Source organism: Mus caroli, unplaced genomic scaffold (genome assembly GCF_978045245.1).
Source record: "Mus caroli unplaced genomic scaffold, Mus_caroli_1 scaffold_2, whole genome shotgun sequence".
Lineage (NCBI taxonomy): Eukaryota > Metazoa > Chordata > Mammalia > Rodentia > Muridae > Mus > Mus caroli.
Window position 1 is genome coordinate 85,619,638 of NW_028227257.1, and position 24,151 is coordinate 85,643,788.

Here is a 24,151-nt window from a genome sequence, read left to right on the forward strand (position 1 = left end):
TTAATATACCCATGACCTCTTTGTAAGTTTTTTTTTTCTCCTTTAAGGCATCCATGTTAATGAGAAATATAATTTAAAATAAACTCTGGTCAACCAGAAATCCTTTCACAAAGTAAAGCAAGGAAAGCAGTTTTCATATTGAATAAGCTTAAAGAAGAATGTAATTCTTATCACAGGGCACCCTTCATGAGGCCCCCAGAACAGAAAGAAATCTAGACCTTTTATTCACTCAAGTAGACACACTCTGTTTAACACTTGTTCTCAAGATAATGCCTTGCCCCCATGTAGGAGGACTTCTAACATTATTTCTCGCATCTGGCTCATCCTCAATTCACGAGGTAGAGAGGTGGCCAATTGCACTGGAAACTGGCTTTCTGCTAACAAAATACAAATTTCTTGTGGGTTTAGAACAGGTAGTTTGGGAACTTGAAGTAAAGTTCATACTCAAGTTAAGCTCCTATATTTTCACAGAAACTGGAATATAAGTGTGCTGCTTTCCTTAATTACACTTCAAAGAGATCAGTCTTTGGTCCTTGAGAGAGATTCCCAGATTGTAAAGCTAACAAGAGGCTTAAGTTTTTTTTAAAAAAATTTACATATATTTCAAAGAAAATAGAAATGAACTCACCATTACAAATTTTCTGACATATTTGCTCCGAGGAGAGATTAGTGGGGCATGTATCTGTTCTTCTCTTTCCAAGATGGAGAATTTTTAATTTGTACTTGTTCTCATAGGGATGAACGCAGTACTGATACTTGAACAACCTCATGGAAAGCCCAGATAAGCTCTCACTGGAACAGCAAGTGAAGTTCTCATCAAGTCAAGGTTTTTAGCACCACTATGCAGTCCTAGAGATCTCAGTTCCTGTCACACTGAAGCACAGTATATCGATCCAGAGTTCACAGGCTATCTGGAAGGGATACAGATGCAGCTCCTTTGTGCTGATGATACTTCCTTTGGCCAGTTTGTCCTCAGTGATGACCTTTCATCAGATAGCAATAGCTACTGCAGAAGCTCTCTTATCTGAGTCAGAGAGGTGTACATTTTGTACACACAGTGACATGTCTACCAATCTACTGTATTTAACTAATACTCCTGCTGAGCTATTTAGTGCTGAACACACTTTTCGTTAATAATATGCAGTTTTGTGCTTATGATAATGGGAATGGGAAGCTTGCAGATAAGAAGATGCATGAGTGCACAGAGGGCCATTCGGAGGTGATTTTATTCATAAATGGACATTTTAAAGGCACAGTAATGCCTAAGAAAGTAGAATGAACTCAGCCTAGCAGGGATCACAGAAAACCAAGCCTACATTTGTGTCTACACTTGACCACAGATTAGACAGTTCTTTTTCATAGCCACAACACAAAACATATGCACATCTGTGTCTGAGGGCTGGGTCTGTTTTCTAAGGAGAAATAAAAATAATAGCATTACTTGTTTGACAGGCTGATGGAAAAACAAAGTGAATTAATAGGTACGGAAAGGTTTTGAGAAACATGCAAGTATGATACAATGTAAGTCTTTCAATTTCTGTAATGATCCACTGTGAACAAATGCTAAATCCTATAGGATTTCGGAGCTGAGACCCACTACAAATTTAGCGAAGGAAATGGTTAAGAAATGCAGTGTCTGTAGTAAAATACATCAGACCTACGAATGAGAGAAAAGTGTTGGAGATTCATTCATTTTTAGTTTGGTTTTTTTTTTTTACTTATTCATTTTACATTCCTCTTATTGCCCTGCTCCCAGTCACCCCTCCCATAGTCCTTACCCCTACCTGCTTCCCCTTGTCCGCTGAGCAGGTAGGGGGACCCTGGGTATCCTCTCACCATGGAGCTTCAAGTCTCTATGAGCTTAGATGCTTCTTCTCCCACTGAAGCCAGACAAGGCATCCCAGCTAGAAGAACATATCCCATATACAGGCAACAACTTTTGGGATAGCCCCTGCTCCAGTTATTCAGGACCCACATGAAGACCAAGCTGCACATCTGCTATATATGTGTGGGGAGGCCTAGATCCAGTCCATGTGTGTTCTTTGGTTGGTAGTTCAGTCTCTGAGAGCCTCAAGGGTCCAGATTAGTTGACTCTTTTGGTCTTATTGTGGAGCTTTTATCCCCTTGGGACCACAGTCCTTCTTATTTTTCCATAAGAGTCCCCAAGCTCCATCCACTGTTTGGCTGTGGGTATCTGCATCTGTCTGAGTCAGCTGGTGGGTTGGTCCTCACAGAGGACAGCCATGCTAGGCTCCTTCCTGCAGGCATAACAGTGCATCATTAATAATGTCACAGAATGGTTATGACTCATGGAATGGGTCCCAAATTGAGCCAGTTATCTGTTGCCCATTCCTTCGATCTCTGCTCCATCCCCAATCCCTGCTTTTCTTGTAGTAGGGGTAAGTTTTGGGTCAAAAGTTTTGTGGGTAGGTTCCGGTCTCTATAACTCCACTGGGGTTTCTGCCTGACCACAGGAAGCAACCTCCTTAGGCTCCATATCTCCAATGCTGTGAGTCACAGCTAAGGACACCCCCTTTGATTCTAGAGTGCCCCCCTATCGCAGGTTTCCCTCTCTTCCTGGAGATGTCTCCTACCTCCACTCCTGCAGATTTCTATTCATTCTCATGGCCATCCTGCCATCCCTGCCCCCCCCCACCTCTCCCCATACCTGATCACACCCTGCTCTCCTCACAATCCCCTTTCCCACCCAGTTCCCTTCCTCCATCTGCTTTCCATACACATTCCATTTCCCCTTCCAAATGAGACTCAGGGAGGATGCATTCTTTTTTTTTTCCTCCAATTTTTTATTAGGTATTTATTTCATTTACCTTTCAAATGCTATCCGGAAAGTCACCTATACCCTCCCCCGCCCCCCGCTCCCCTACCCACCCACTCCCACTTCTTGGCCCTGGTGTTTCCCCTGTACTGGGGCATATAAAGTTCGCAAGACCAAGGGGCCTCTCTTCCCAATGATGGCCAACTAGGCCATCTTCTGCTAAAAATGCAGCTAGAGACACAAGCTCTCAGGGTACTGGTTATTTCATATTGTTGTTCCACCTATAGGGTTGCAGACCCCTTCAGCTCCTTGGGTACTTTCTCTAACTCCTCCATTAGGGGCCCTGTGTTCCATCCAATAGCTGACTGTGAGGGAGGATGCATTCTTACATAGCTGACTTTGAACTTTGAAAGATGCTTTGTTCCATATAGAAAGAATATAAAAGAGAATGGTGTGCCCCTTTCCTGAACTTAGGAAGTTTTAGAGGAAGGAAATGGAGGAAAGAATATATAATGATATTATAATATCAAAAAAATCTAAAGTCTGTGTTTTTTTAATTACATTCTTTCTAAGGACTACTAGAGAAATAATGATGTTCTACATAGGACAGCATTTTGCCATTGATTGGATTCATTTACTATAAAATGGAATTGTATGGCTTTAAAGTGGAGAAATGGTAAATTTTAGATATTCACAAGTAGACATAAAGGATAGCCATGCTTCCTATTTAATTAAACTTCTTAACATGTACTTAAATATTTAGATCAGCAATTATCATGTCTTTTACTACACTATCAGATGTTTTATTTTCCTAGCTGAGCGCTCAGACTAGGCTTTGATATATAATAAAGATTTCAAGTAGTCTGCAGTCTTGTCTCTTCATGTTTTCCTTTGAAACTGCATTGTCCTTTTTACCAGCCTGAAATTTGCTTAACACCTAAGCCTACCTTGTCATAAACTAACACTCAACTATCTGAAAATAAAGACAGAGTGTTCTTTAAAACATGAGCCCATATTATAGAGTGACATGGTAGGAAGGCTGGACAGGTGATTGAGGATGTTCCACAGTAACAAAGCAATAAAAGTTAATTTGGGCTAAATAGAAAAGAATAACGCCCAAGCCTATTACCTGATTTCTGGATTTGATATACAAGTTATTGGGAGCTGTTTGCTCCATTCTATTAGTTCTCTCATTTGTTCCAAACATGCTGACTCCCTTCACAACCATCTTACACTTCTATTAGCACCTCTACCCTGCACATTAACAGTGAGAACCTCAGAAAATAACTTTCTCAAGTTTGAACAGTTATTAGGGATATAAGCTAGAGTTTGAAACCCCCAAAATCAGGCCACTTCACTGTACCACATTGACCTTCTCTTTGTTTCAGAAAAGATAATGGTTCTGAAGGCCACCTACTAAACCATCAAGACCCCCAGTCACCGGAGCCAACCCTGCCTGCAGTTTCCTGAACTAAGTGCTTCTGCCCACCCAGAGCAATTGATTCTAAGGCCTGACTCTAGCAATGGCCTTCGAAAATCTGTGCAAAGTACTCATCAGTGACAGCCTGGACCCCTGCTGCCGGAAGATCCTGCAAGATGGAGGGCTGCAGGTGGTGGAGAAGCAGAACTTGAGCAAGGAGGAGCTGATAGCTGAACTCCAGGACTGTGAAGGCCTCATTGTCTGGTCAGCTACTAAGGTCACTGCTGATGTCATCAATGCAGCAGAGAAGTTCCAGGTGGTGGGCAGGGCTGGCACAGGCGTGGACAATGTGGATCTGGAGGCTGCCACGAGGAAGGGCATCCTAGTCATGAACACCCCCAACGGGAATAGCCTCAGTGCTGCAGAGCTCATCTGTGGGATGATCATGTACCTGGCTAGGCAGATTCCCCAGGCAACAGCTTCGATGAAAGATGGCAAATGGGACCAGAAGAAGTTCATGGGGACAGAACTGAATGGGAAGACACTGGGAATTCTTGGCCTCAGCAGAAACGGAAGAGAGGTGGCCACCCGAATGCAGTCCTGGAATGAAGACTGTAGGCTATGACCCCATCATCTCTCCTGAAGTTGAAGCCTCCTTTGGTGTTCAGGAGCTGCCGCTGGAGGAGATCTGGCCTCTCTGTGACTTTATAACTGTCCATACCCCACTCCTGCCCTCTACCACAGGCTTGCTGAATTACAGCACCTTTGCTCAGTGCAAGAAAGGCGTGCGAGTGGTGAACTGTGCTCAAGGAAGCATTGTAGATGAAGGTTCCCTGTTCCTGTTGGGTGTCCTGCAGTCTGGTCAATGTGCTGGGGCTGCACTGGATGTGTTTACAGAAGAGCCACCACGGGACCGGGCCTTAGTGTACCACGAGAATGTCATCAGCTGTCCCCACCTGGGTGCCAGCACCAAGGAAGCCCAGAGCCGCCGTGGGGAGGAAATCAGTCCAGTTTGTAGACATGGTGAAGGGGAAATCTCTAACAGGCGTCGTGAACGCCCAGGCCCTCACCAGTGCCTTCTCTCCACACACCAAGCCTTGGATTGGTCTGGCGGAAGCATTGGGCATGCTGATGCACGCCTGGGCTGGCTCCCCTAAAGGGACCATCCAGGTGGTTACACAAGGAACATCTCTGAAGAATGCTGGGACCTGTCTGAGCCCTGCAGTCATTGTCGGCCTTCTGAGAGAAGCATCTAAGCAGGCAGACGTGAACTTGGTGAACGCTAAGCTACTGGTGAAAGAGGCTGGCCTCAATGTCACCACCTCCCACAGCCCTGGGGTTCCAGGGGAGCAGGGCAGCGGGGAATGCCTCCTGACTGTGGCCCTGGCTGGTGCCCCCTACCAAGCTGTGGGCTTGGTCCAGGGCACCACACCAATGCTGCAGATGCTCAACGGAGCTGTCTTCAGACCAGAGGTGCCACTACACAGGGGCCAACCCCTGCTCATATTCCGGGCTCAGCCCTCCAACCTGTGATGCTGCCCACTATGATCGGCCTCCTGGCAGAGGCGGGTGTACAGCTGCTGTCCTACCAAACCTCCATGGTGTCTGACGGAGAGCCCTGGCACATCATGGGCCTGTCCTCCCTGCTGCCCAGTCTGGAAACATGGAAGCAGCATGTAATGGAGGCTTTCCAGTTCTGCTTCTGACCCTGGGGCTCAGCACTCTCAGCCCCACAGGCTCTTCTGAAGAAACCCGCTCACTGTGACCTATAGGGAGAGGGGATCGCAGAACCAGGGCATGTGCCTGAACTAATAGCTAGTAAAGAATTCTTAACTCAAAAAAAAAAAAAATCAAGACTGGAAATGTCATCTGCATTGATCAGCCTGGATTGTCTCAGTCCACCTTGGCTAGGCCTTTTGTTCAGGATATAGATGTAGATAAAAACAACTATACAAATTTGATAGAGCTGCAGGTGTAGATATGCAACAGTATAGGATAGATGTGGATGGTTCAACAGAGATGTAAGTATGTATGGAGACCTGTGTGTAAGATTATATATAGATGATACAGATAGAAAACTACCCAGTGTATAAGAGAATATTAAAGCTTAGCTCTCATTTTTTCTGTTTTCAGAACTTAGTAATTCTTTGCTCTCATGGAAAAGGCTAATCTGACATGATACCCACCAGTGGTTTGGAAAGAAGCAATGAGGAGGAACAAACAGCCTTTTATACAGAACAGAGGGCGTGCCCTGGTTCCCGTCCCTCTGAACCTGAACTGCTAATGTCCTGTGTACATTTTTTACCTGACTGATTCCTAGCAATGGATGTCTAAGAATCCTTGTGATTAGAATTATTTTGTACAGACAGGAGCTGGGACTTCACAGCCTCCAATCACTTTCCCTTTGACTCTGCACATCACAATGCCTCAAAATTGTTTTAATGTTCAGTTGTCATTGAAACCTTTTAAACCAACTTATTTCCTTTGTAAAAATGAAGATCAGAGGCATCTTAAACAGATGAGGCTGTAGCTGTGTGTGGCCTCAGAATGTAGATATTATTTGATGCAGCTCCTGGAAGCTTTGTTTCTCTAGAGGAGGAAGAGATTTTAGGCTGGAGATGAAGCAACATCAATCCTCCTCCCTGAAGGAGAAGGTCTGGGGGAAGGAAGTATAGAGAGGGGTTAGAAGAGGAAGGGAAAGTGCAGTTCTATATGTAACATATAAGAGAGAAGAAGAAGAAGAAGAAGAAGAAGAAGAAGAAGAAGAAGAAGAAGAAGAAGAAGAAGAAGAAGAAGAAGAAGAAGAAGAAGAAGAAGAAGAAGAGGGAAGAGGGAAGAGGGAAGAGGGAAGAGGGAAGAGGGAAGAGGGAAGAGGGAAGAGGGAAGAGGGAAGAGGGAAGAGGGAAGAGGGAAGAGGGAAGAAGGAAGAAGGAAGAAGGAAGAAGGAAGAAGGAAGAAGGAAGAAGGAAGAAGGAAGAAGGAAGAAGGAAGAAGGAAGAAGGAAGAAGGAAGAAGGAAGAAGGAAGAAGGAAGAAGAAGAAGAAGAAGAAGAAGAAGAAGAAGAAGAAGAAGAAGAAGAAGAAGAAGAAGAAGAAGAAGAAGAAGAAAAGAAGAAGATCCTTAAGCCCACCAAATAAGTTCTCTTCTACAGTGCACTCATTAATGCAGATGTAACAAATCGCAAATTTCCAAGCTCTTTCTCTCATACAGAGGGAAAAATGGAATTAATTCTACAGTTGTTTAGGTGAGAAAAAGAAAGAGTTATGATGGGACTTGGGCCCCAGGTTTGAAAGAAAACAACCAATACCAAAATAGACTCTAATGGTTGTTGTTGGTAGTAGTATTTAAATCACTCCTAACTCTTCTTAAGATGGACTATAGGAGGAAAAAGCTATCTGAAAAGAGATTGCTTGCTTTTTTGACAAGCCATATCAGGTAACATGGGACCAAAAAGCAACTAGGGCCAATTAATAGGATGATATATTTTTAAAACCCAAACATTCCTCATTTTTAATTGTATTTTAATTATTTGTTGAGTTTCATATATGTACATAATATATTCTGGTTACTCTCGCCACTCCCCATTTTCCTGTCCTACTTGCACTCCTGCCAACTCCCTTTTCTCCATATAAGTTCCCTTTATGCATTCACAACATTTTTAGTTTGCCTAGTGACACACTTATTTGAACTAGGGCCATCTGTGTGACCACAGATTTGAAAGTGTCCACTGAAGCACTCTTCTTCCAGGGGAACATAAATGAAGATGTTGACAGCCATCCACCAGAACCTCCCAGTAGCTAATAATTCAGGAGAGATGGGTAGAGCTCAGTCAGCCCCTCTCTGATCCATGATTGACTCATAAGAGCACAAATTTTGTGCAGGCCCAGTGCAGGCAACCTCAACTGCTTGGAATAATGATTTCAATGACTTTCTTGTGATTCTGTCTCCCTATCTTTTACTTATAGCATTTGTCTGTCCTCTCTTCTGCAACTTTTAATAACTACACTGAACCCGAGAAACTCTGCAATGGTTCATTTTGATCATCAACAATTGGGAAATATTTGTGGGATTAATAAAGCAACCTCTGGATGTATCTGTAGAAAGTGTTTATTGAGACTCTTCAATCATGAAGGTCCTCAAATGGATTAATCCTGTGATGGCTTCATCATATGAAGACATTATGAAGAAATTGTGACATGAAGGGGTGGAGCTTAATTAAATGATGTAGGACACTGTGTGGGTCCTTAGTACTATATCTTACTTCATCCCTTCTGTATCTCTTTTCTTTGCATCTACTGTCTCTGTTATAAGGTGGCCTAGCTCATCAGGCCCTCCCTTCCATGGTGGACTGAATGCTATGAATGTGTGAACAAAATAAACCCTTTATTTCTTTGGTTATTTGTCAAAAATTTTGTCACAGATTAGAAGAACATACCCTTTGGGAATACATCATTGCATTATTGAGATTTTTACTAATCTTGTGATGATATTGAACTGGATAAAGAAAATTTCAGAATCAGATTGATGAATGTCATTTGTTGGATATAGAACAAGGCATTGCCCCTTGACTATACAGTGGATGAGGATTTCAGCAGAACCTAGTCTTTCAATGCAAAGTTATGGTTCTGGTTATGAATTACTGTAGAGAGGATTCTATTTCTGCTGCAATTAACCAATAATCTAATTATTAATTGTCTAGTCTATAATGTGATATTGTGAAAAATGTTTTTAGCAAGTATAAGAGTCTACTTTAGAGTAAGGTCAGTCTTAAATCTCTTCTGCACACAGATGTGATGACTTCCAAGGCCATGAAGTAACTCTCTCTTAATAAAGTTTAAACCTGGCTGTTCAGAACTGGAGGAATGGCACAAGGGTTAGGAGCACTTTTTGCTCTGTCAGGAAGGCTGAGTCTGAATAGTACCCACAGGGTTAGGAGAGCAATGGCTCAAACACTCAGAGAACCAAAAACATTTGGTCTCAGTTGGGGATTAGTTTTAATGCTTTGAATTAATCCCCTCCCCCAAATTGGGAATCTGCTTGTCCAAATGGTGAAGGTTCTTGTCCCCAATTTGTTTTTGATCAATCAACAAAGAGCCAACAGCCAATGGCTGGGCAGGTAGACTGAGATGGGACCTTTGGGTTTGCATGATCTAGAAACTGGAAGGAGGGGATTATTCCTATTTACAGAGGGAGTCAGATTAGATATAGAGCAGCAGAAGAAAAATCACCCAAAGTGTAGGTGACAAGGAATGGCCCCTAGAAGAGCTTCCCAGAAGCATCTTGGACAGCAAAGACTAGGGAGCCACCCAGAAGGAACAGGGCAACAAAGATAAAATATAGAATTAGAGGGCAGTAAGCTAGGATTATAGAAGAGAAATATGTGTGCTAGCCATGGGGAGGATTAGAATTGCTCAGCCTCGAGAAGCACCTGGAAAAATGTTCAGCATCCTTAATCATCAGGGAAATGCAAATAAAAACAACCTTGAGATTTCACCTCACACCAGTCAGAATGGCTAAGATCAAAAATTCAGGTGACAGCAGATGCTGGCAAGGATGTGGAGAAAAAGGAACACTCCTCCATTGTTGGTGGGATTGCAAGCTTGTACAACCACTCTGGAAGTCAGTCTGGCAGTTCCTCAGAAAATTGGACATAGTACTACCGGAGGATCCCGCAATACCTCTCCTGGGCACAACCCAGAAGATGTTCCAACTGGTACTAAGAATACATGCTCCACTATGTTCATAGCAGCCTTATTTAATAGCCAGAAGCTGGAAAGAACCCAGATGTGCCTCAACAGGGGAATGTATACAGAAAATGTGGTATATTTACACAATGGAGTACTACTCAGCTATTAAAATCAATGAATTTATGAAATTCTTGGACAAATGGATGTATCTGGATATCATCTTTAGTGAGGTAACCCAATCACAAAAAGAGTCATTAGATATGTAGTCACTGATACGTGGATATTAGCCCAGAAACTTAGAATACCCAAGATACAACTTCCAAAACACAAGAAAATCAAGAAGAAGGAAGACCAACATGTGGATACTTTCATTCCTCCTTAGAATAGGGAACAAAATACCCATGAAAGGAGTTACAGAGAAAAAGTTTGGAGCTAAGACAAAAGGATGGACTATCCAGAGACTACCCCACCCGGGGATCCAGCCCATAATCAGCCACCAAACCCAGACACTATTGCATATGCCAGCAATATTTTGCTGAAGGGACCCTGATATAGCTGTCTTGTATGAGGCTATGCCAGTGCCTGGCAAATACAGAAGTGGATGCTCACAGTCATCTATAGGATGGAACACAGGGCCACCAGTAGAGAAGCTAGAGAAAGCACCCAAGGAACTAAAGGGGTCTGCAACCCTATGGGTGGAACAACAATATGAACTAACCAGTATCCTCAGAGCTCGTGTCTCTAGCTGCATATGTAGCAGAAGATGGCCTAGTTGGCCATCATTGGGAAGAGAAGCCCCTTGGTATTGCAAACTTTATATGCCCCAGTACAGGGGAAACACCAGGGCCAAGAAGTGGGAGTGGGTGGGTAGAGGAGCAGGGCAGGGGGATGGTATAGGAGACTTTCAGGATAGCATTTGAAATGTAAATAAAGAAAATATCTAATAAAAAAAGAACTGCTCAGCCTTTGAGCTAGCTAAGGCATTTTAAAATTGACGTGTGTGTGTGTGTGTGTGTGTGTGTGTGTGTGTGTGTGTGTGTGTGTGTGTGTGTTTAGCTCCTGGGTAGGTAGGCACAGTGAGATAACCAAAGTGGTGTAGCCAACTACCACTATAGCTTTCCATAGGTACACACATGTATATGTATGCATGCACACACACACACTAAACCTTTAAATTTATATTTTTGTGCCACTCAAAAATAGTTCTTTGGAACTATTCACCCTACCACTAATCAGTAGTGCCATCTCTTAGAAACTAGAGAAAAGAATAGTACATATGTAAACCAAAATAACACAAAAGCTCAGTATCTATTCTTAAGAAAAGTACAATAAAGATTGTCAGAAGGAGGATTTACATGGAGAGACAGAATCCTACTGTCCAGACTGAATAGATAGGGTCATCAGTGCTTCCATAAGCTGGTGCCTTCCTGACTTCATTAGGTGTTCAGTGCATCCTCTATCTCCACAATTTAGTAAAATACAGAGCAGAAGAAGCTCAGTTTATATTCACTGCAAGAAGTAAAAATGGCTTACTTTATCTTCCTGACCTCAATTTTCCCAATTTAAAAATGTGGTGTAGCTAAGGGTTTTTGTAGGCTTCATAACATCCAACTTAACAATTAACTTCAACTGCCTTTTTCAAAACATCTGTGCTGAATCACAGTGTAAGAGATGGAAAACACAGATGAAGGCAAGTAGAAAGACTGAGAAGCCACACTCTCAGCTACCCTGTGCTCTCATAGAACACTGTGATTCCTGGCCAATGATATTAAAGGCCCTTCATCTCGGGCTCATATGCCCTGCCATGACCACCTCTTGCCTCAGAGAAGGCTTCCTTCCCTATTACAGGAAAGGCAGACCTTGGCTTGGAGCAGAGAAATACAAATATATCTTTACCACTGTGCCACACCCTTCTTCCCTTTTACAGAACTGGGCCTGAAAAACAAAGAACCTCATCTGTCCATCATTGGCCATGTGCCACAAGGCTCAGAAGCAATCAGTAGGGTTCCTGGGTATATAATTGCTCAAAGATGATTTAGGACCTGCGATGTTGTTAATGGGTGCAATCAAATTTTCGTTTCATATGAAGTTTCAAAATCACCAGAGGCTAATGTCAAAGAATAAAATTACCTTATTAAGGAAAGGTCAAAGCAGAGAACTTGGGGCTAAAATACTTCTGAGGATACAGGTAGACAGTGTATGAATAGTAGATGGGGAGGGAAAAAATAAGTCTTCACGTTGTTTAAAGAGTGGGGTCCTTTGTCTAGAAATATGTACCACAAGGAATTCTAAAGCTTTGCAAGATCCTTATTGTTTATCTGAAATGGCATCAATAATAGCTAACACTTATTTTGCCTCCTTGCTAATTTCCACACACAGTCTTGAGTATCAAATTGCATTATCACAGAGAATCCACTCAAAAATTCTGTTCTATGAGAAAATACTAAGAAGTAGTAAGTCCAGGATTCAGACAAGGGCCTAATGGCACAGAAGCTCATTCATGCATGCTCTCCACTCTGACTCTCACTGAAGTCTAATTGAACAGTATTGTTGCCCCTGGGATGCTAGTGTCTCTCTTCCTGACACTAAAGCCCCTAAAAATTAGGAAAACTCTCCCACTGACCCCCATATCACCAACAACACAGCCTTTTCCTGTTTCAGTTCTGTCCAAGTCAGGTACATTCTTTAAAAGATGGAGGTACTAGAAAAATGACTAAGTCAGTGATGTCACTGTGCAAGCTTGCAGACCTGAGATCAATCCTCAGAACCCATATGCACACACTGAGTGTTGCGAGAGATGCTTACAGTTTTTACTATGGGGATGTTGAAGGTAAGTAGATCCCTGGGAGTTGCTTGCTAGACAAGTCCTGTTTTGCAAATTCCAGACCAGTGAAAAACCTATCTCAAAAAAAACAAGGTAGATTACCATAAATAATTCTATCTGAGTAAAAACAGACAAATTTGATTTCTAGTTTTCAAATACAGACAAACATATCTACACAGACACGAGCACACACACACAGAGAGAGAGAGAGAGAGAGAGAGAGAGAGAGAGAGAGAGAGAGAGAGAGAGAGGAGAGATTTAATCATCTTCTGTGTTCTATGGTTTTGCATTGATGCCTCACTCTCTTAGTTTGTCAAGCAAATAACAGTCAAATACACACCCACCTCAACTCCTCTGTAATATTGATAAAAATGTTATAAGTGGTGTGCTGATGGTGTGAGATAGTCATATCAACCTTGTATAAAGATAGCACAGTTAAGGATAGAGAAACAATAACCAAACTCCTAGCTCTGAAAAACAGCACTGAGTAGCTTTGGAAAACTGCCTAAGTGCTTTAAAATTCAGCCGCCTTATCTTAATAGAAGTTCGATTCTAGTAGCCTGTGTACATTAGGATAGTCAAATGAGATTAAGTGGGCCTATTTCTAATGGATGGTGAATATCAATGCGCAAGTCTGCCAGTCTTAAAAGTTAGTGGTACATTGACACCAGGTGTTCAGCCCTAAAAATGGATTGTCTCAATTTAAAACTCAGCCTTGGGGGCTAGAGATGTCTTTGACCCAGTGGATAAGAGCATTTACTACTGCTCAATCCTAAGATTAAATCCCTAGCATCCATGTAAACAGCAGGTCATGGTTGCCTGGAACTCCAAAGCTATGGAACTCAGCAGGGAGTAAAAACAGAGGATCATTGAGACTTGCTGGACACCAGCCTAGTTCCAAGATTCAGTAAAGTCCCTCTCTCATGCCAATAAGGCATAGAGTGATAAATTGGGACACCCTACAGTCATGTGCACATATACTTCAGGCACACACACACTCACATGAAAATGATTGAATTTTTTTAAGCTTTTTGTTACTTTGCTGATTTTGGCCATGGGAAAGTTTATTAAGGTCACTGTACTTTGACAGCTGAACTACAAGATATCATGTAGCATTGTTTGAAAGATTAAAAACATACTTAAAATGTCTAGCATACACAACTAATGGCAATAATTTAATTAGTGTATTGTACAGTCTTACAGTTTTGTAAAACATATTGATAAATAACACATTTTTTACTACACACTATGTATTTACATATTATATGTTAAGATGTTATTATTCTTTTGACAATATTTTTGTTTTAGGGATCTATCATATCACAATTCATCCAGAAAAACTAATTCAAGTCTTTTGTGTGGATGCAGAAACCTCTTATAGAGGTGAATCTGAGAAAGTGAACAATTGTCTAATAAACCATCAGATGCTAAAGTTTCCTTTTTGTCTCTTTCCTATAGGTATTCCTGTTGGCATGTGTCTGTATGCTTCCTCACTAATTATGTTTAAGTTGATGGTAATGATCACATTGACACAAAATACAATGCCAATCCAAGGGTCTCATATTCTTCCCAGCTCACCTCTCATAATGTCTTGCTCTGTTCTGTACCTTCATTCCATATTCTAATAGAGAGAGGTTGCCTCATTCCTGGGCTGACAGCCACAGATGGTTTAATCAACTCAGGCAAGAATGTATCACAAAGGACCTAGCCTGGAATTTAGGGCAACAGAAGGCCAGAGGCAACAACTGGAAGGGAACAAGGGTGGCTCAGGCTTAAACCACAAGGTACAGGATAAGGGAGGCATATACTTCAGTCTGGACTAGTCAGTACTGGCATCCATGATCTAGTTGAAAACTTTAAAACAAAAGCATATCCCTTCAGCTGGACTGGACCTTAAGAGGCCACAGTATAAAGGCTACTGAAAATTATTATGCAGAACATAAAGATGAAATAACCATAGTAGGGGAAATTCTAAACTATCTAAACCCTAACTGATGTAAGAACTGTTCTAAACATTTCAATGTTGTACCTAGACCAGTTTTAACTGTGTCCTCACTTTTTACACCCAAGAAGAGCATAAACTGAGATAGCTGAAAGTCTGTGAGTAAGCAGTTGCTTTCCAATTGTGCAAAATTAATTAACAGAAATCACAATCCAGCCAGCTTTGAAATATGGCCCCTGTCACCAGCACTCAGCAGCTGTAGAGACCCCTGGAACAAAATGTATGTGATAAATGAAGGCAGGTTCTATGTTAATTGTCTGGTCTGTGGCCAGAGAAGATGTTAAGGAAATAAGAATGCTATAAGGCACAGAGCTGAAAAGAACAAGAGAGTAGTAACTCATAAGAGGCCCATATCTTCGAAGAGAAACATGAAAATAGAAACTGTTCTAAGGGAGTTTGTCATTTGAATTCAGTAATAAAGAAAGAAGACAAACTTAGTCTCCCAGGTCAAACAACACACAATGCAAGCAATGGTCTCTGCTCACTCCTGAAATCCAATTGAGACCACAATAAAGGGATGTTTTAAAGGCATAAAGTGATAAGGACAAGAAAAATAGAAGATGCAATAGGCATGCTACTGTGTGGCTATGGAAACCAGGATGCCAATAGAGGAGAGGAGACCAATTTAGCACTACAGTGGGGATTCAGCCAACAGCATGAAAACAAGCGAAGCAGGTCCTTTCATGCCTCAGAATTCTCCAAAAGATTCAGAAACTAGCAACACTGAGCATCTTTGAAGACAGGGGTGAGGGTTGAGTTAAAATAAACAGAAAAGGGAAAGTATGTTTATACAGAAGTTACAGCCTAAGATCAACTCTCTTACCACACTATAAAGGTAATGTTTATTACGGAAAATGCTCAGTCATAAGCTGTCTGAGCTAAATATCTCAGCACAGAGAAGCAGATCTACCTACCATAGTGAAAGAGGGATGAAGGGAAGGAAAAGCACCCCCAAATGTTCAGGCCCTGGTCTTTTTTATCTCTTTGCACTATACTTCCAAAAGACATCCAAGTCCACCATAGAAGAAAGACTAGAAGACATTTCCTCTGGAATATGGTCCACCACCACTCCTCTCAAACACTAAATGAGAAACTTTAAAAGCACAAACATATGAGGTCCCCCCAGAACTCAGCATTAGAGGGGATAGCATTAATATCCTGTTTAGAACTGAGTGTTCAGTCTCTGCTTGTTTACTCTCAGTGACTGAGCACCTGTGAATTTTACAACTCCCATCATTCACCAAAGAGTACACATGGTGGGACTTATGGCTCCAGCTGCATATGTAGCAGGGGATGGCCTAGTCGGTCATCCATGGAGGGAGAGGCCCTTGGCCCCATGAAGGCTCTATGCCCCAGTGTAGGGGAATGCTAGGGCCAGGAAGTAGGAGTGGTGGGGTTGGTGAGCAGGGGGAGGGGGAGGGGATAGAGGGGTTTTGGAGGGGAAACCAGGAAAGTTGATAACGTTTGAAATGTAAATAAAGAAAATATCTATTTTTTTAAAATAAAGGAAAAGCAAAGGGAAACTTCTGTGACTGAAGCTGAGATAGCATTTGTATAAACATAGGTTTTAGAATGGAGTAGGGCACCATGTCAGTCTTGTTCAGCAATGGTACTAAGTTCTTTCCTAAGGTTATAACCTCCCTGACCATAGGTTTTTAGCTGCCTCAAATCCAATCAGTGAATGGTCAGTTACCCTTGTAGCAGTTGTCCCTAGCGTACCAGCGTGCACATCTTCCTTGGAAAGTTGGCATTGCAATTAGTAAGGTACACAGATGGGTTATACTTTTGATGACTTTCTCCCCTGGGCAGCTTGCATTAGATCTCTGGCACTGTGAACGTTAGTCAGCAAGGAGGACATTTCAAGTTCAGATCTTCGTTTGATTTCTCTATAATTTACAGCCAATGTGTGTGGTGTCTTTCGGTGTAGGGGCGTTTCGTGAAGTTCTGGTGATAATCAAGATGAATGATAAAAGCCTTTATTATTGAAGAGGGGACATTTCCTTAGACCTCTCTGACCAACAAGAAGATACCCCATATCTACTTCTGGTATTTTTATGTAGCATAGAATATCATCTAGAAGCAGCATCATTCAACCATACAAAAATGCAGGATATCTCTCTCCACCTTTCTTTTTCCTTTTCAAGCAGGGTTTTTCTGTGTAGCTCTGGCTTTTGCTATCCTAGAACTCATTCTGTTAGCCAGGCTACCCTTGAACTCACAGTCATACTTGCCTCTGCCTCTTGAGTGCTGAAATAAAAGACATGTGCCTTGGTACCTGGCATGTTCCTTCATATATATGTGTGTGTATGTATGTATGTGTATATATATATATATATATATATATATATATATATATATCAGAATTATAAAAAATTTGCAGGGCCCCTCCCCAGGGTTATAGAAGCAGTGCATCACTTTTGAGGGAGGAGACTGGCCACCTCAGCTATGCAGATGAAGCTCTGACCTGAAGATCTGCTGTCGAGTTATGTAGAGAACCCAATTCCAAGCCACATAGTCACCAAATTTAGAACACTGGAAATAAGGAAAATATCTCAAAATCTTCCTTAGAGAGAAATCAAGGAAACCTTCCCATGAAGATTCCTAGACTTACCAACATTGGAAACTGAAAGAATTGCCAGTGCAAAAGAAATCTGTGGAAGAAAAATATATTTCTTACTTAGAAGTTGATTTACCAACCTCAGAATGGAGTGTGCTTATTGTAGAGACATGTCTAGAAAAATCTGCCAATGAGTGAATGAGTGGGGGTTTTATGGAGACACTTCTAGATACATCTATCAATCTTAGGACTAAGTAGAGATACTATGGAGATATTTCTAGACATGTAAGTTCCTTGAGTTTTGTTTATAATATTTCTTTCCTCAGGAAGTTGCTGGAGATCACTTGTCACCAAAATGAGGGGGAAAAGCAAACCAAGGAATCAGACTTAGTATCAATAGTATCTCAGAGTGACAACTGGGAGTGGATTGGTAGATCACTCAAAAAGTCTTTGAGGACAGAAGATGAAACTGCTTAATATAAACCTTGATCCTTGAAGAAATGAGAAAACTAAAGCAAATTCTCTATGTGCTTGGGCTCATTCAAAGGAAATGGACACAAAGTGGACAAGAAACATGAAAGCGACTAAGTGAAGTGTGACAAAAAGACAAATACAATATCCAGAGTAGCTGGGTAAGAAAATGAATTCTGTGTGTCACATGACTCAGATGTGCATGTGCTTATGTCACCATACAGTGCTATACTAAATTACCACCATGTAAACATTGCACAATGAATGGTAGTAAGTCCACTTCTTATTAGCATTATGGGGAGATCTTAGATTAAAAAGTATGCAGATACCCAGGGATGGAAATTTTAATCTTCTTTGTCTATTGTAAAAAGCCATTATGATATGCTGAAAAGTGGTATAAAAGGTCATTTTGTCTGCTGTTGTGGCTTATACCTATAATCCCAGCATTTAGAAGCTCACACTAAAGGGTATTTATGAGTTTAAAGCCATACACATACACATAGACATACACATAAATATAAGCACACATAGACACATACACACATATACATACAACATACACACATACACACATATACATACACACACATACATACATACACAGACATATACACATACACACAAATACATACATACATGCACAGGCACATACATACATGCACACACTCAGACACATACACACAAAGATACAGCAATACACACGTATACATTGATACACATATGCACATATTCATAGAGAAATACACATATATATGTAAGTACACAATGATGCATATACATACAGACACATATGCAGATACACAAGAATACATATACACAGAGATACATACACAGATATATGTACATAAAAGCACATACTTACATGTGTGCAGACACACAAATACATGCACACACACATAGACATCACCCTCTGCCAAATATGAAGAGCTCAATAATATCCTTTGCTCTTCATTACAACTTCATAATAAGTCTTCTGATGCATCTGTCCCAATGATAAGGAAGCAGAGGCACAGGGAAGCTATCCTGCCAAGTGGTACACATCCAGTAATCAGCCAGCACTCCATGCCAAGTAACCATGGAAGGAGTCTATTCTAAAGCTGAGCTGCTAGCTGTCAGCTCAAACACTGAGTCCTAACAGGATACACAATTAACCACTTGCTGCAAGCAGATGACTATGTATGACAGACAGGCATTCAGAATAGTTGTGCTAGAATGAAGTACAGTCCCTTAGAGACTGAGTTCAGTGCTTACTTACAAAGCACAGCTCTAAGGCAAAGCTCCTTAGATATGAAATCTGCCCTGGCAAGTTGCTTTTAGTTGCCACGGCTGGCCTTGATCTCAGCTCCCCTGTGTCTGTTGTAGTCAGAATGTGTGCCATATGTGTACTGTCGGAGAGCTCATATATTTCCCCATTTTTCAAAGAGGAAAATTGAGTCCTAGTAGATTTTATTCTATCATCAAGGTAAGACACCGACCCACACCAGCAATACTTCATGCTCATTATCACTAAGTCAGAGCCAGCATAACTAAGAACTCTCAGTGACTAACATTTATCCAGTATTTGGAGAACTGGGAGGACCATAATTAGCACTAGCCTTGGAGACTTACTGTACAACAGCAGAGGACTGATTTGAACAGGTGACATTCCAAGGACGTTTTTAAATAAATGATGAACCTTTAAAGTAATGGAGCCCATATTTATCCTGCTGATCAAATAGATTGCTGGGATGTGGTTTATGATATTAAAATAGTGATAAATATATATTTAATTTCCATCCATCTCTACGAGGAACTATAATATAAAGTTTAATCAGCATTTTCCCTAACATTTGAAAGGCAATTATAAGATGATATTAACATCCATCTTACATGGCTCCTTAAAACGCTTGATTGTTTAGCATTTAGGTAAGCAGGCTTACCTAAAACATCATCAAAGAGGCCTAGAGAAGAAATCACCTAATTATCACACAAGGTCAGGAAACAAGTCTCTCATTATCTGTCATCTTTAGGTACAATATCACTACAATAGTAAAAATCAACCATCAGATATCTCAAATAAAAGCAGATTATCTTCAGCAAATACATTTTTTATTTAAACCTCTTGGTTACTTCAACAACTTAATTAAAGAAGCAACAGGATATGAGAGGAGAGCGAATGAAATAGCTTTAACCACAAGAAATGAGAGTTAAGATAGAACTCTATTCGTAAAATTTATTGCAGCCTAACCTTAACTTTAAGAAAAATTTTCATGTTAACTTTTCTTCATCAATATTCTATATCCTTGAGTTTTTATATCAGGAGCTAGCTGGACATAGCAAGAAGCTAGGTCTACTGGCCATATTCCTTATTTTTTCCAAGTAGCCATGCTAAAGAAATGGGAATTATTTTTCCACTGTAACCTACCCCTGTATACCTTTGATATTCCTGCCTAGTTGCATCCTTCATGGACCTTATTTCATTATTTCCCACTACTAATTCCTTAGTCATATCTACATTACTTTCCATTCTATATCCTCCTATCTTTATCTTATCTGCCTGAGTTCAGTGTAGAAATAAGTGAGGCCACAATATTTCTCTGGAATTTACATCTTTCAGACTTCCATCAAAAGCTATTTTCCATATATATATTCCTTCCTCTAAGCTTAGTTGGTATTAAATTGAACACAAGCTGTGTGACACTGATTTTTGGTTTCCTACAGGATCCCTAGTGTCTGTCTTGATATCTGGTAGATGTTAGCAAACACTTGTTGGATATCATAATTTATATAGACAGTTCTTATTCTACACTTAACAAGCTTTTGAACACTTATATTAATTTTTGAAAGCTTTGGTACCAATTATAGTGATTGCAACTCTCTGGGACCAGGATCGATGCTCAGTGGCTAAAGGTACTTGAGGCACAAGCATAAGAAATTGAGTTCATATATATGCTCAGCACCTACAAGAAAGATCCAGAATGTGTTATATGTGCCTGCAGTCCCAGTGCTATGGGGAAGAAAGACAAGAGGATCTCTGGGCTATCCCAGTCATAAGCCTAATTCCAGATTCAGTAAGAGACCCTGTTTCAAAGGAGTAAGATGAGAGTCTTGTTTTCCTTTTGCATCTATGAATTCTCACAGGTATTTATATCATGCAAATTTAGTATACGCACATAGTACACACACACACACACACACAAATAAATGACAAATTTCCAGCATTATTTTTAAATTCTATCCTAACCATGCCTCCTCCAAGAAGTATTGTTGATACTCTTATGTAAAACTCATATCTTGTTACTTTATATAGGATTGGTGTGACCTTTCCTGTGGAGAACTGGACAAACATCTATTCACTCCAAATAAGGCCTTAACAAAAGATTGAATACATGATTCCACCAAACTCTAGCTAGGTGAGTCAGTGAGTTACCTGGTGTAGTATACAGTGGTGTGGTTGAGGAATCCCTAGAAGGAGGATAACAGACTCAAAGGCAGATGTAAGTTTGATGACGGGTGGAGATGCAGTTCTGGAACCCTCTAAACAACTTTAGTTAGTCCTACAGGGGTCTTGCTACACACAAACTATTTACTATTCATGTAACATCTTGGGAGGGCATGCTGTAAATCTTGTAACTGAGTTTCTTAAGTCTTGTACATTTTTTAGTTTCCTGAATCTGCTACCTTTCGTTAGCTTCCTGAATCTTATGAGCTCACTTCCTTCTTCTAGAAGGCAAAATATTCAGTCTGCAGGCAAGAGCTACAAAGCAAGTACTCTGACTTTGTAAGTATATACTTCTATTACCGGAAAATGGACATTTAAATTTCTCATTGTAACCATTTTTATGATTTTATTACATTTATTTATGTGCATATTGGACAGACAGACAGACAGACAGAGAAACAGGTAGAGAATGCAGCCATGCCACAATGAGTATAGATAGGCCAGAGGACAACTTGCATGAGTTGGTCCTCTCCTTCCACCACATGGGTCCTGGGTACCAGACATATCAGGCTTTTCAACAGTTGCTTTTACTTGCTGAGCCCCATCATAACCATTTAGAATTTATGATGTAGTGTATTGTAGTATATTCATATCTACCATCACCACCACCTGTCTCTGGAAACTTTCATTATTTGCTAGCGACCTTCCCACTGGCCCCTGAAAAGCACCATGCTACTTTCTGTCCCTTCCTCACATAAAAGGAATAAAACTATATTGGTCTTTTGCATCTGGATTATCTCACTTAACAGAATGTTGTTAGGATTCATCAGTGCTGTGTAGAACATGACAGAATTTCACCTTCTCCAGTCTGTGTCACATCCTACAGTTAGTGCATGCTGTGTCTCATTTACCCATTCATCCTTTCATAGACATTTCAGCTTTCCTCAATGAGGAGTAGAGTTCTGGAGACATTAATACATCCAAAAAGTAAAGAAGCTAATGTTTTATGGGGGAAGTGTTAAGTGAAGAAAACCTCGAGGTGCTGCATACACAGGAGGTAAAGATGGCAAATTAAGGCCAGTTCTCCAATGAGCCTAACTAAGCTTGGAAATGTCTTGATTTCAAGCAAGAATGAAGGAGAAAAATCTGAGGTGCATTTAGGGCACTCAGGTAGTGCAAATCAGCTTCTCCTAAACTCCTGAGATTTAAAAGATAACTGCACAATAACTTTACACCTACTCCTAACAAAAATGGCATCGTCTTGTCATGAAAATTGCCAGGGGGGAATTTACATATGAAGAGATACAAAGTGGGTTTTAAGGTTCCATGTCAAGCCTGCAGCTCTCAAGGTAATTCCATCCACATTGTGTGCCCTGTGCTGCCTCTGAATTGAGGAAATATCCGTTCCCTACGTTTGCATTCCAGACATATGAAATGGCTGAATCATCAGGAAAAACAGCCAAAGCTGGAGATCCCCAGAGACTACCTTGGAAACCAGGTGAGAGTAACTTGGAAGTGTAGCAAAAACTCACCTCTGAGGCTCCCTGCACTCTACAGGCCAGCATTCCCTTCACAAAATGAAAGAGGACTGTACAGAGGTGCTGGTACTCCAGGGAGGTCTCTGCAGGGCTACCTTTGAGACTTTTCTTTTTGAGTCTAGCTTTAGAGGGACTCAGGCAGTTCCCTGGGGTTAGGAACTTTGTTTCACAGCCTCAAAGCCCACAGGGGAGCCGATAAGGGATGTAAAGACTTCTGCAACAAAGGCCAGGGATGGCTGCTCTGTGCTGCATGCTAGCCATGAAGGCAGAAGTCAATAGAGTAGTAAGTTAGCTCTCAGCAGCCTCAACTTTCATCTCTGGATCCAGAACTCGCTGCATGGGTAGCAGTGGATCTGCTCTGATCTGTTTGATCTCTTTGAGTTTATAGATCCCTTCTCCTTCCAGGTTTCTTGACTGACAACCACAAACTAAGTGATACTCACTCTGAGATTGAAAGAGGAAGATAAATGGCAATCTTATTATGGTTGGTAATTTCAACCAAATTAATGGACATCATTTTTTTTCAAAAGCAATCTTGAATTCTGAGGTGGGGTATAATGCTAGATTGACACAGACCACTCCAGTTCTAGAATCCCTTCCACTCAAGGGATTGGATTAGAATGTTTGGAATTGCTGCTACAATGCAAGAGATTTAAAGTGAAGAGTGTCCCTATCTGCCTTTACACATTGCCTTGGAAGTTTGCATTACTGTGGTATTGGACTCGCAGCACTTATGGCCCTCCATGCAGTTACAAATGAGATTAACAGTGGATTTCAGCAAACAAAGCGCGACTTGTTCTCCCACTCGAGACCATGACTCACACTTTCACCTCAAGTCTCCCTCCTTTCATCTGCTGGTGGCTCAGTCGACAAGATGTCTATCTCTCAGTAATTAACTCTTCTTTTCTACAGCAACATTCTTTACTCAATGGCTATCAAATGGAGAGCAAAGGGTCAGGTGCAACAGTGAAGGACCATATTCGTAGCTCTTTACCCTTGCATGTGGGTTCCAATTTTTTTAAATTTGAATACTACTTTGCTAAAGAGTGATGTAGCCACAGAGGGACAATATCGCATGATCTAGGTGATAAGTATTGTGGTTGAGAATGGTAAGCATCACACTCTTTTATTAATGTATTGGGTACATATATTTATGTGAGTGTGTAGTAGGTATATGTAGAGGTAAGTATGTCTATGAATGCTGAGAGGCCATTAGATACCCTGATCTATCATTCTGACTTGTTCTTTGAAGATAGTGTCTCTAACTGAAATTGGAGCCAGGCTGGCCATCAGTACACTCAAGCAAACATCTTCTCTCTTCTCCCCACAGTACTAGGAATTAATGGGCTTGTTGGCAGTGCCCAGTTTTATAAGTGCATCCTCTGGATTTGAACTAAGGTCCTCATGTTTGCACAGCAAACTCTTTTAACCCAGTGAGTCATCTGCCCAGCCCCT

The 24,151-nt window shown here is 41.1% G+C and overlaps 1 pseudogene; it reads left to right on the forward strand.

Annotated features, from left to right (window-relative positions):
- Nucleotides 1-4,299: 4,299 nt before the first annotated feature.
- LOC110290108 (D-3-phosphoglycerate dehydrogenase pseudogene) lies at nt 4,300-5,902 on the forward strand (annotated as a pseudogene).
- The last annotated feature ends 18,249 nt before the right edge of the window (nt 5,903-24,151 follow it).